This window comes from Lontra canadensis, unplaced genomic scaffold, assembly GCF_010015895.1.
Source record: "Lontra canadensis isolate GAN:19392208 unplaced genomic scaffold, GSC_riverotter_1.0 scaffold86, whole genome shotgun sequence".
NCBI lineage: Eukaryota > Metazoa > Chordata > Mammalia > Carnivora > Mustelidae > Lontra > Lontra canadensis.
Window position 1 is genome coordinate 3,861,508 of NW_022631080.1, and position 13,161 is coordinate 3,874,668.

Below are 13,161 nucleotides of genomic sequence, written 5' to 3' on the forward strand. Positions count from 1 at the left end.
GGAAGTGCCATAAGGAAAAACAAAGAAGTACATGGGACTTTGGGTGCTATTCAATATCTTTAACAATTCATTGACAAATCAGATTAGACAAATGAACAACAGACTTTGTTTTGGAGCAGCATCTTTGAGGTGACCTGCTGGGCAGTTTCTTGATCATGGAAAGGTTTGAGGGGTTCCAGGAGTGAAGTTCAGAAGTCCGGGCAGCTGAGGTCCACTCAGAGGGGCTTAGAATAGAATCTCTTTAGTAATCTAAATAATATTTCCTTAAAACTCCACTATAACATACTGTATGGTATCCAAAATTTTAATTCCATAAAATGTGGGGTCACTGTATTGTGAGTGTAAGAAAAGAGTACATTTTTCAAACAGCCTGTACTGTCAAAAGCACAAAAGCAAAGAGAATGAAGCTTATGCTTTACATAACTGACTGTACACTGAAGTCAGAAACTCCCAAAAAATACAGTAGCTATCACTTCCTAATCCTCTCACACCGTCCCATTCCCAATATAAGAACTTTTCCCAGTTACATTTAAGAACAGGTTATAGGGGTGCCTGGATGGCTCAGTCGTTAAGTGTCTGCCTTCGTCTCAAGTCATGATCCCAGAGTACTGGGATTGAGCCCTGAATCAGGCTCCCTGCTCAGCAGGAAGCCGGCTTCTCCCTCTCCTACTCCCCCTGTTTGTGTTCCCTCTCTCACTCTCTCTCTCTGTCAAATAAATGAATGAAATCTCAAAAAAAAAAAAAAAAAAGAGCATGTTAGACAAAAGACAGAGATCAGGGACAGCAATCACTAATCATGCTATATCCAGTACACATTATCATTGAGTTTTAACCTATTTCAATATTTTAACATCTGAAATATACTTTAATATATGGCATACATTCATGTTGAACCAAAGATTGCCTTCTTATGACCACTTTTTGTTTATAACATTGTTATTGGGTACAACAGGTTGTAAAGACAGTTATAATGTATTTTCTTAGTCTTCCTTTGTCCAGGTTAGCTGCTGTCTGTTCTTTCAACAAATTTCCTACCTGGTTTTCTCCTATGTCAGCTGTCTGTTCTTTCTAACATTCTCCTTAGTATTAATAATGTCAAGTATTTATATAAAGCTGTCAATCCAGATATTGTTCTAAAAAGTTTATGTATATTATTTAATCTCACATAATCCTATAAATAATGTTATATTGTTAACCCCACTGAGCAGGGAGCCCAAGAGGCATAGAGAGGTTAAGTAAATTGCTCAAGGCAACACAATTAGTACAGTCAGAACTAGAAAACAAACCCACACAGACAAGCTTCATAGTCTGTGCTTTGAAAAAATGTCCAGAATCACTTTCCAAGATATAAAATCTTTATTATTGTTAAGTTATATTGTCATGGCAGCCTAACTAGAGAATGATCTGGTATGTAAGCATTGTGCTAGCACAAGTCTGCTCTTGTTTTTGTTCAGCTGCTCTTGAGAAATAGGTCTCAAAAATGTGTGGCTCTCAGAAGGAACAGAAAACTTAATCATTATTACCAACCACCTTGATCAGTGATTCTCAAATTTAAGTATACATCAGAATCACCTGAAGAACTTGTAACAGATTCCTGGTCTCCATTCCTGAGAGTTTCTCCTTCAATAGGTCTGGAGTGGGGCCAAAAGTTTTGTATTTCTAAAAAGTTGCCAGGTGCTGATGTTGCTGCCCAGGAATCACACTTTTAGAATTACTGCCCTAGAAGATTTGGGATTACAGTCCTTATATGTATGCTTCAAATAATTGCAGGCCTGCATACGCCTAGACAATATGAGTGGGCAGTTCTGATTCACTTCACTGATGAAGAACTGCACATTATAAAAAAATTGTGGAAGAACAGAAAGCTGTTCTATAACTTGTATGGTTCATGGGATCTTTGCATGGGGGTAAAAATGGATGACTTATATTCAAAGAGCAGTGACTCTAATGTGACTCATGGTAAGTAGGACTTGAGAGAGAAAGTGGAGTTACTTCTCTGGACTATACTATGAAGAAGGCACACACTGCTGTGGTAGTCATATTAACAATACATATTAAAGTTGTTTTTAGTTCAAGTAGAGTCCATGAATCTAGCTTTTCATGGTTGGCCTTGGTCATAGTGACCTTAGTTAGTGAACATACACAAAATATCCATGAGTGAGACAGATCTGGGCATGAGGAGACCAAATAAATGCATTACATCAATGTAATACACTATGCATTAAACATTAATCAGCCTTATTTATAAAATATCCTTCACCATATCACTGCCACAGAATTTCAACTGGTTACTTCACTCCACCTAGTCCTTAGCTTCCTACTATTTTCTGAGAAGACATACAAATACACATGCACATATTTGCCTTACTAGCAAGTAAAGCAGTAAATCTATTTTGTTTTCTTGGGTGATACTAACATCAGAGCCCTTATCATGATGTTTTCCTAAAAGGGGATAATTGATTTTTAAGGGAACTCTGGGATAGGCAATTCAGAATATAATTTTTTCACTGACACATATTATATGCATGCTAAAAATACATACCATATTGCTCCCCTTCCTAAATTATTTGACAGATATTCAATATTGATTCCACCAATTTGACCTCTTCCTATAGTTCAAAATAATTCCATGATTCACATTTCCTGAATTATCTCTCTTTTCATAACCTCTTTTTTTTCTGAATAGCTTTTCTTTGTGATCTTCTATTGAGTATTTTTGAGAAAAGCCCATCATTGTCACATTCTTTTATATATTTTCCCAAGAAAAGGTTGTAACAGTGATCACTAAGTTACCATCATCAGATGTCTGCATCTTTCTAAAGAGGCAGAGAATTTGTTGATTGCTTGCTCTCAAGTTCAATGCTAGAAAAGAAATTTGAGCTTGACTGGGGCAGAAACAATCTCCTCTCTCATTCCTCCATTACTGCTAGCAGAACTACTTCTGTTATTAGCAAGTAATATTTAAAGGTATGTCAGCAGCATAGCTGTTGATTTCAGCTAAAAGCTGAAGATTTTGCCAAAAAAAGATCATGTGGTCTCTAAGTAATATTTAAAAAAATATTTTAAAAGATAAATTCAACAAAGATACAGAAAGTAGAAAACGTGAGTGCCTGTCAAGTATAACATGACCAGTTTCCCAGAGGCTCCCTTATCTATCTCATATTTCATTGTTTTTTTTAAAGTTTGATCATATATTTCTAGAAAATATACTTCTTTTCTTTACCTATTTTTGAAATCCTTATAAACAAAAAAATACAACTCATATCCTTTTATATTTGGTTTCTTTCTCTTAATATAAGGCTTGTTGAATGCAGCTATAAATTGTTTGATTTTATCGTTGATACTGTTCTCTCATATGGAATATACTACAATTTATCCATTTTAGTTTTAGTGTACATTTACATTACTTTCACTTCAAACTATTAAACAAACACTGAAATAAATATTGTACAGAAATCCTGGTGCTTATGTGCATGTTTTTCTAAAGTGTTTGGCATGTAATTGCAAAAGAATCAGCTACATGCATCTTCAAAATTACTATTTGATGACAAATTATGTTCTAAAATGGTTTTATGATTTAAATTCCACACAGCAGTTTATAAGTTTATAAGCAGTTTATAAGAGTTTCCATTGTTCTATACCATTCTCATCACTTGGGTATGTCATAGTTTTTAATTGTTTCAACAAACTGTGCAATATGGAAGTACATTGTAAGTTTACCTTTTCTCCAGCAACTCTTTCATTAACCCCTGTTCAATATTTTTCCCATCTTTTCTTCTATCAAGATATCTGTCTTTTTCTAATTAATTTGTAAGAGTTCTTTAAGTCACTTGCAGTTGTTTATATGATAAGTCTATTTTCCTACTCTGTAGGAAATATCTTTTTGCTCTTTGTCTTTTAATAAACAAAAGTTCTTAATTTGAAATTTTCAAATTTATCAGTCCTGTTTCTGAATCATTGGTGCAAATGTGTCTTACTTAAGATATATGTCCTTCCCAGAATTCTGAAGAATATCCTACTGTATTTTCTTTTAAAACCTTTATTATTTTAGACTTCACATTTTAGAGCATATATCTATGTGGAATTGATTTTTGTGTACTATGCGAATTAAAGATCCAATTTACTTTTATTTAATAAGGATAAATAGTTTTCCCCAAACCAATTATTAAAATGACCACTTTTTGCCATTTTTATGCAAGAACTATATCTATCATGAATCAAGTGGCCATTTGACATACAACAGTCATTTTGGGTCTTTTTAGTCCATTCCCTTGCTCTGTTAATATATCATTGTGTCCAAATGACTTAATAACTTTACTTTCAATATCACTTATCTGTACGTATCCCCTTTTTTTCCAGGTACATTACAGAAACAGCTTATAAAATTCCATAAAAATTCTGTAGGGAATGTGACTGGAATTACATTGAGTTTATAAATAAATTTGGGAACAATTGGTATCTTTATATTACTGAACTTCCCAATCCATAAACATGGTATACCTCTCCATTTATGTCTATTCCCTTAATGAATTTTGAAATTATATGGTTTTACATGTAGACATATTGGATACCTTTTGTTTAGATATATTCCTAGGTGATTGCAATTCTATATTTAAATGAAAGTTTTATTTAATTTTGTCCAAATTTTTGGCATAAAATTTTTCACATATTTTCTTATTTTTTTAACAACTGGAGACTTTGTAGAGATGCATTCTTTTTCATTCCTGTGGTTACTTATTTGTGTTGTCTTACATATGGAATTTCTTAGTCCTCACCAATTTTTTTCAAATTGTTAGTCATTTCAAAGAGTCAACTTTTGGCTTGTTCATGATCTCTAATATATGTTTATTTTATATTTATTAATATATGATTTTATCATTACCATTTACATTCTTCTGAATCATTTAGACTTATTTTGCTAATTTTTGTCCCATAGTATTGATGTGGTTATTTAGTTTATTAGTTTTTAACCTTTCTTTTTTCATATATGCATTTAAGTTTCTAAATTTCCATCAAACTACAGCTTTAACAACATTCCAAAGATTTTGATATGTAGTATATTTTTTAGCACTTTGATATTATTATATTCTTTTCCAACTTTAATTACTGTTAAAAATCAGCTATAAGTGCAACTGCTGTTCATTTGAAGACAATCTTTTATTCTACGTTGTTTTACTATATTATATTTGCCTCTTTAATTCTGAAGTTTCACTGTGATGTTATTTTTTGTGGGGTTTTAAAAATTCATTTCTCTGCTTTGAGATTCATTGGATTTATTGAATTTATGGATTATGATCTTTCATGAATTCTGCACAATTCTTAGACATACTCCCATGAAATAATGCTTTGGTCACATTATTTTTCTCCTAAACCTTTGGGACCCACTAAAATCCAGAACTTGATATACATATACTTTTGAAGAGAAGAAGAGGAGGAGGAGGAGAGAGAGAGGAAAGGAAAGAAACAAACTGGCACGTATTGCATGGAGCACTGGGTGTGGTGCATAAACAATGAATTCTGGAACACTGAAAAGAAATTTTAAAAATAAATAAAAATTTTAAAAAAAGAAACTAGCAAACTAAGTAAAAACAAAACAAAACAAAAAACTCATGTGAATTTCCTCTTTTTCCACCTTGTAGCTAGACCAGTAATTAAATATTCTTCATGATATAATGGATGGGAAAAGAGATGCAGGCCTTTTCCCACCCAAGAGATCGAAAATCAGAAGAGGAAAAGAATTTATAAGTCCTTACCTATCTATAGCTCACTGAATTAGCAAATATTGACACTTCAGCTGAAACATGCTAAATAATGGATAAGCAAAGCACTTCTGAGAATATAACACATCCCCAAATTTGCTTTTCTAAAGCTCAGTGTAGATGTGCATTTTCAGAACTCTCTCATAAGCATTTTTTCAGCACAGTAAAATCTTGCTATAAAGCACTTTATTAAAATATCAATTTTACCTTTTCAGAAAGACTATGGCCTACATTCTTAGCAGTAGTGAGCTCTGACTATAATAGACAAAGCCTGTAAGTAGGAATATTTGTCCTTATTTTCCAATATCTAAATTAGGTCAGAGTTTTATAGAACAGTTATTGTTTAGTGAATGCTGCTATCTCTTAGTGGGTAATTTTACCCTTGCTCCCCATAAAGGAAATGTCATTTTGAAGAGAACATTACTGAATATTTATAATAACTGACTATAAAATCCTATATTAAGAAATGTTGTTTGGTTCCTGTTTAAAAATGAACATTGATTGCTTACAAGTGAATACGATCTTAATAAGAATCACTTATAAATAGATTGCACATATGAAAGAACTTAATAGAAAATTTTAGAATTACAAATGTTAGTTTATTAAAATTTTGAATGAACAAAAGTTTGCAATAATAGAAAATTGTGTAGTTCTCCTAATCAAAGAATGGATGTACCTTTCAAAAAGAAGGGAAGAAATAAAAACATTTTAAAGTGGGGCATTAATAAAACATTAAAAATAAAACTCAATATCAATAATTATGTTTTTCAACATTATTAATAAAAAATAATAAATGAATGAGAATAACATTCTTGTGAATAGTTGGAAAAAGTCCTGCATTATGACTTTATAAAATGAAAATTGACCAAGTTCATATCCATAGTGTATGCCAGTATTTTTTAATTGATTTTAATATGATATGAATTTATCTTAATAGTCTCCTCCTTCCCTCCTTTCACCCTACCAATGAATTTGAAAACAAAATTTTCAATATAAATGAGCATATATTTCAAATTTGATATTGGTCATGTTTTCAGTTTAAACTCTAATAGTAATAAAAATGTGAGATCAACTTATGAAAATATAGTTAGTTAAATATGTAGAAAAATTCAAGTGACTCTGTACACAAGTCCAAATGAAACACATGATTTAATTTTCTAAGTACAAAAGTTTGGGACCTATAGTATATTTGCAATAAGAGTGGAAATGATCCCTACATCATCCACTCAAAGGACATCATATAAAAATGGATATATACATTACTGTAATTGGAATGTGAAGTAGATTTTTCTGTTTCTCATCATGACTGTTTATGGACAGAGAGATTGGAGAAAAAATGCTATTTTGAGGAAAAATAGGTATGCTACATGTCACAAAAACATCCAACTGCCTGAATGTCTTGTGATTTTCTGACATTTTCCATTTGTGAGCACTGCATATGTATACTCCATAGTCACTCTTTACCTGTTGTAACTTTTGGGGGCTTCACACTTAGATATGGCATAAAGGAAATCTTCACTTTTAAATTCTTTGGGGATAATGAATGAATTTAATCAAAAAAATTTTGAGGAACAAAAAAGCTGTACAAACCATTTTAAAGAGAGATGAAGAGAGGGTGAGAAACATAGATTCATTTATGAAGCAGCATCTGGATAAAAGTCATTATGAGAAATTCTGTAGGTTTTTAAAAATCCATTTAAGAACTACCAACTCAGAAAGCTAGGCAGTCTTCTCTGTTTTCTATGAATTATTAACAAAGTCTAGGCCAGTATACACATGTCCTTTTGAACCAATAGTAGAATACAGTCAATCAATTACTTACATATTGTTTGAAAACTAACTTTTGGTTAGAGCAGTTTATCTCATGCTTGATTTTCCAAGAGTTGTGTATGAATAGGACAGCTAAAGAATAACTTAAAAGTGTTGCATTCTGATGTTGGAATTTATTTTGATTGCATTCTGTTTGATTTTAATAGCCTGCAGCTGTGTGAGTATAAGGGCCGACTTCTCCTTTACCCCAAAAAACAAACTCTACATGGCAGAAGATAATTTCCTCTAGTCTCACTTGGAACCACCAAGTAAGAAGATAAAATCATAGCTTTTAGCCCTGACTTCCCTCCACTGTCTGTTTCATAGGAACAATAAATTCACCAGAGGAATAGCATGAAAAAAAAATCATGTAAATCTCAAAAAGTGGATTACTGAGGTTACCATGGCAACTATTTCTTTAAAAAGCATTGCAATACAATTTAACCTGAAAGAAAATACTTGAGATCCTAAAGCCCATTGATTGCTTTGGGGCTATTATACTTTAGCTACCTCTTCTGGGCAATTTCTTAAGATTGTGAAGTCCCACCTGAGAGTGGCAACCCTGGATATACATTTAGGCTAAGCATCCAACAGTTTAAATAGTATCTGTGTTATGTGGGGAAAAGATTGGAAGATGAAATCTAAGTTTTAAAAAACTGGTTTAAACTTTGATATAAACTTACATTAACTGTTCTTTTTGGCTCATTTTCTCTAGCTTCTGTTGACTGTTGAAAAAATTTTTCTTGATACCAAACATCTTCCTTTTTTCTGCTTTGCCTTCCTTGTCATGTTGTGGCAATCATTTCTATAAGAATTAAAGTCCAAGATTATAAAGCAATTAGTAGGTTAGCCAAAAATGACCCTTGAGCTAGATGCATTTTTTTTCCCTTTCCTCATGGCTAATTGTATTACCTTAGGTAATTAATCTCTGTATTCTTTATTTCCCAGCTTACGGATGGTAGTAGTTCAGAAAGTAAGTGTGAAAATAAAACATACTTTAGGACTATTGGTTAAACATGTAATGAAGTAGGAGAATTTTTTCTACATATCCACTCTCAAATCTCCAAATGGAAAATATAGAGAACAAAATGAAGGATAAACAATACAACAAATAATTTCCTCAACTCCATATGACCAAGAGTGAGAAGTCAGAACTGAAACAATGATGAAGGTTACCAGTGCCACCATAGACCTATTAAAAGTTAAGCACCAATATCCTAAAAGGTATTGCCAGTGTTCCTTTGGTTACAACACATTGAGATCTAATGTCACAGGAAAGGTTGAAGAGGTCCCTGCAGAGTATAATACAGAACCACAGGGGAAGAGAGTTAAAGGAAAGCATGTATGCTTCAGGCCATAAGCCATTTTTCCTAGAAGGGGAAGAGAATTTGCCACTATGAAATATGTCTCTTTGGCATAAGGACTATCTTGAACTGGGTTATTTTTTAAGAAACAGCAGACACTGGAAAAAAACATGAAAACCAAGTGGAAGTTATCCTTTTGTAAGGGACATTTACATTTATGAGAAATCCTTATTTGTAAGGGTGTCTCCCTTCCTGTTCCAGAATGAGAAGAATGACTCCAAATCTCTAGAAACTTTGATGATGGAGAGGGCATAGACTTAATTCTGCACAACAACCTTATCCTTCATTACTGTGCTTTGCCTGATAATCTCTCATAACTAGCTGCCCCCACAACATCTTGTTTTGTGTTAACATAGAGATGGTTTTTAAGATAGTAGCTTGGGCCATTTTGGGGAGTTACTCAATTTCCTGGGTCTCTCCCATGTTTAACATGTTATTAAACTTCTGGCTTTTTTCCCCCTTTTAATCTATTTTTTATTATAAGGGATCTCAGCCAAAAACCTAGAAAGGGAAAGGGGAAATTGTTTTTCTTCCCTACGTAGTATACAAAATCCAACTATGAAAATAAATTGTACTTCTATATATTACCAATGATCACTCCAAAAATGAAATGAAGAAGCAATTTAATTCACAAAATATCAAACAGGATAAAAAACTTAGAATTAAATTTACCAAAAGCTGTATAAGATTTGTATATTGAAAAGTATAAAGTATTTCTGAGATAAAGAACAAGTAAATTAATGGCAATAGTCATGATCAGAAGACTCAATATTGTGAAGATGGTAATTCTCCCCAAATTGATCTATTAATTTCTTCGAATTCTCCTTGTGAAACCAAATAAAGAAAACCTCATTTAAAATGGTGTTGGGAGGCCAGAATGGAGAGCTCTCTCTCCCTACCACTCATCATCAGTTGCAGACACCAAGAGAAAGAAGCCTACTTTACTCCTCCAGGGGGCGGAAGGAAGAGTTTCTCCTTGCCCAGCAATAAGCTCAGCCATAAGAAAATACCACAATTCAGCCAATGAGAAAAACATCACCACCTTGAGCTCTTGCTTTCCTCCAATGGACTTTCTTTCAAAGCAGCACTTCCCAACTTTCTCCTTTTCTCTATAAACTGATGTTCCTCTCCTTTGACCTCTGGACTTGGCAGTGGTTTTTAATAGCTTATATCCCAAATTATAATTCTGCTGCTATTCCCAAATAATTCCATTTTGCTGGTAAAATAACTGGCTCTTTGACTTTTGAAATTGATATTCTCAAAATTCCAGCAGGCTTTAATGTTAGAACTGGCAAGCTGATTCTCAAATTTATGTGGAAAAGCAAAAGATCTAGAATAGCCAAAACAATTGAAAAAGAATAAAACACTATTCAATTTCAAAACTTATGTAAAGCCATAGTAATCAAGGCAGTGTGGTATTGCTTCACAGATAAGCATATAGTTCAATGAAAAAGAGTTAACAGTCTAGAACTAAAGCTTTACATTTATGGTCAATTGATTTTCAAAAAAGGTGACAATGAAAGCAATGAGGAAAGGATAGTCTTTTTTAGGAGATGATGCTGACCTGAAACTAATAAAATGTAATGTCAATTATACTTTTTTTTTGGTATTTGAGTATACTTGACATACAAAGTTACATTATTTTTATGTATACAACATAGTGATTCAACAACTCCGTATGTTGTGCTCTGCTCACCACAAGTGTACCTACTATCTGTTATTATGCAAGACTATTATAATAACATTGACCATATTCCCTGTGCTGTAATTTTTATTCCTATGATTTCTTCATTCTCTGACTGGAAGCCTGTATCTCCCATTCTCCTTTACCTATTTCACCTATTCCCTTCCCTTGTGACAACCATCAGTTTGTTCTCTGTAGGTCTGACTCTGATTTTTGTTTGTTTGCTTATTCATTTGTTTTATTTTTTAGATTTCACATATAAATGAAATCATAGGGCATTTGTCTTTCTCTAACTAATTTCACTTAGCGTAATATCCTCTAGTTTCTTCCATGTGGTCACAAATGGCATGATCTCATTCTGTTTTATGGCTGAGTAATATTCCATTGTGTATATATATACAACATCTCTTTATCCATTCATCTGGCCTTGGACATTTGGGCTGCTCCCATATTTTGACTATTATAAATAATTCTGCAGAGGATGTAGGAGTGCATATATCTTTTTGAATTGGTGACTTTAGTTTTTGGATGATAAATACACAGTAGTGGAATTATACTTTAAATTTTTAAAAAGAGAAAAAAAATGATATTGAGACAATGGGATATCCACAAGTGAAAAAAGAAAAAAAAAAAAGAAGTTAGGCTCTTATCTCACACCATACACAAAAATTAACTCAAAGTGGGTCATAGATTTAAATGTATGTGATAAAACTCAAATTTTTAGTGTTTATTTTTTTATTGTGGTGAAAAAAACCTGCATAACATGAGATCTACCATCTTAAATATTTATCTGTACAGTAACATATTGTTAACTGTAAGTTCAATGTTGTACAATAGACCTCTAGAACCTTTTCATGTTATATGACTGAAATTTTATGCCCATTGAACAGCAACTCTCATTTCCTTTCCCCTTAGTCCCTGGCAACCACCATTCTATTTTCTGCTTCTTTGAGTTTGGCTACTTAAATACCTCGTATGAGTGGAATCATGTAGCATTTGTGCTTCTATAACTGATTTATTACACTTATTATATGTTTAAATACTGATGCAAATGTCCTAAAAAGACAATCTTTTCCCCTCCCTCTAATACTCTTTATAGAAACTTTTTTTTTTTAAAGTAGGTTCCAGGCTTGATGTGGAGCCCAGTGCAGGACTCAAACTCACAACCATGAGCTCAAGACCTTAGTTGAGATCAAGAGTCTGATGCTTGGGCGCCTGGGTGGCTCGGTTGAGCATCTGCCTTCGGCTCTGGTCATGGTCCTGGGGTCCTAGAATCAAGTCCCACATTGGGCTCCCTGCTCAGCGGAGAGCCTGCTTCTCCCTCCCCCCATATCTCCTGCTTGTGCGCTCGCTCTCTCTCTGTCAAAAATCTTTGGTAAAAAAAAAAAAGTCTGGGGGCATCTGGGTGGCTCAGAGGGTTAAGCCTCTGCCTTTGGCTCAGGTCATGATCTCAGGGTCCTGGGATTTAGCCCCGCATCAGGCTCTCTGCTCAGCAGAGAGCTTGCTTCCTCCTCTCTCTCTGCCTGCTGCTTTGCCTACTTGTGATCTGTTTCTCTGTGTCAAATAAATAAATAAAATCTTAAAAAAATACTTTATTAAAAAAAGAAAGTCTGATGCTTAACTGACTGAGCAACCCAAGAACCCCTCTTCAGAAATCTTTTAGACCTACTGTCTCCTTATAGTGAAAGACACATAATCTTAAATTTAGCCATTATTCCAACCTACTTTTTAACTCCTCCTCCTCCATTAAATTCAAGTGAATTAAATTAAAGATTGTATTAATTAGAAATGTTTTCCTGATTAGGAACATTCTTTGTGGGGTGGCTGGGTGGGTCAGTCAGTTAAGCGTCTGTCTTTGGCTCAGGTTATGATCTCAGGGTCCTTGGATGGAGCCCTGCATGAGGCTGTCTACTGAGCAGAGAGCCTGCTTCTCCCTCTCCCTCTGCCTGTCACTCTCCCTACTTGTGTGCTCTCTCTTGTTCTGTCAAATATATTTAAAAAATCTTTGAAAAAATCTTTTTTAAAAAAAGAAAGTTTGTCTTCTTACCCAGAAGTCTGGATATAAGGAGTTATATGAGTTGCTAGCAAGCCAACCGTATAACCACAGAAAATGGCTTTTTCATCCTTCCAGTCTACCACCTTCACCATATGCAGATTTGCCACTTTACAATCACATATGGCTGCTGCAACTCTAGGCATCAAATTCTTATAACAGCATCGCAAACATAAAGTAATACAAAAGTGTAATAGGACTTCTCCCTGAGAAAACAAAAATTTTACCCAGCAGACAAAAATCTTTTCAGAAGGCTCATAGAAATATTGTCTTGGATTTCATGATCCAAAAGATTATTCTAGTAAAGGGATAGTAGAAAATTAGTATCTAGCATTCTTTGAGTCTAGGTGCAAAAAAGTGCCAGGTTTTAAAAAATATATATTATTTAAATTCATTTAATTGATATATACTATATTATTAATTTCAGAGGTAGAATTCAGTTATTCATCAGTTGCATACAACACCCAGTGCCCATTACATCAAGTGCCCTTC

At 33.5% G+C, this 13,161-nt stretch overlaps 1 pseudogene; it reads left to right on the plus strand.

Moving 5' to 3' along the window:
• Positions 1 to 1,913: 1,913 nt before the first annotated feature.
• Positions 1,914 to 13,161, plus strand: part of LOC116882652 — a 71,752-nt pseudogene continuing 60,504 nt past the window's right edge.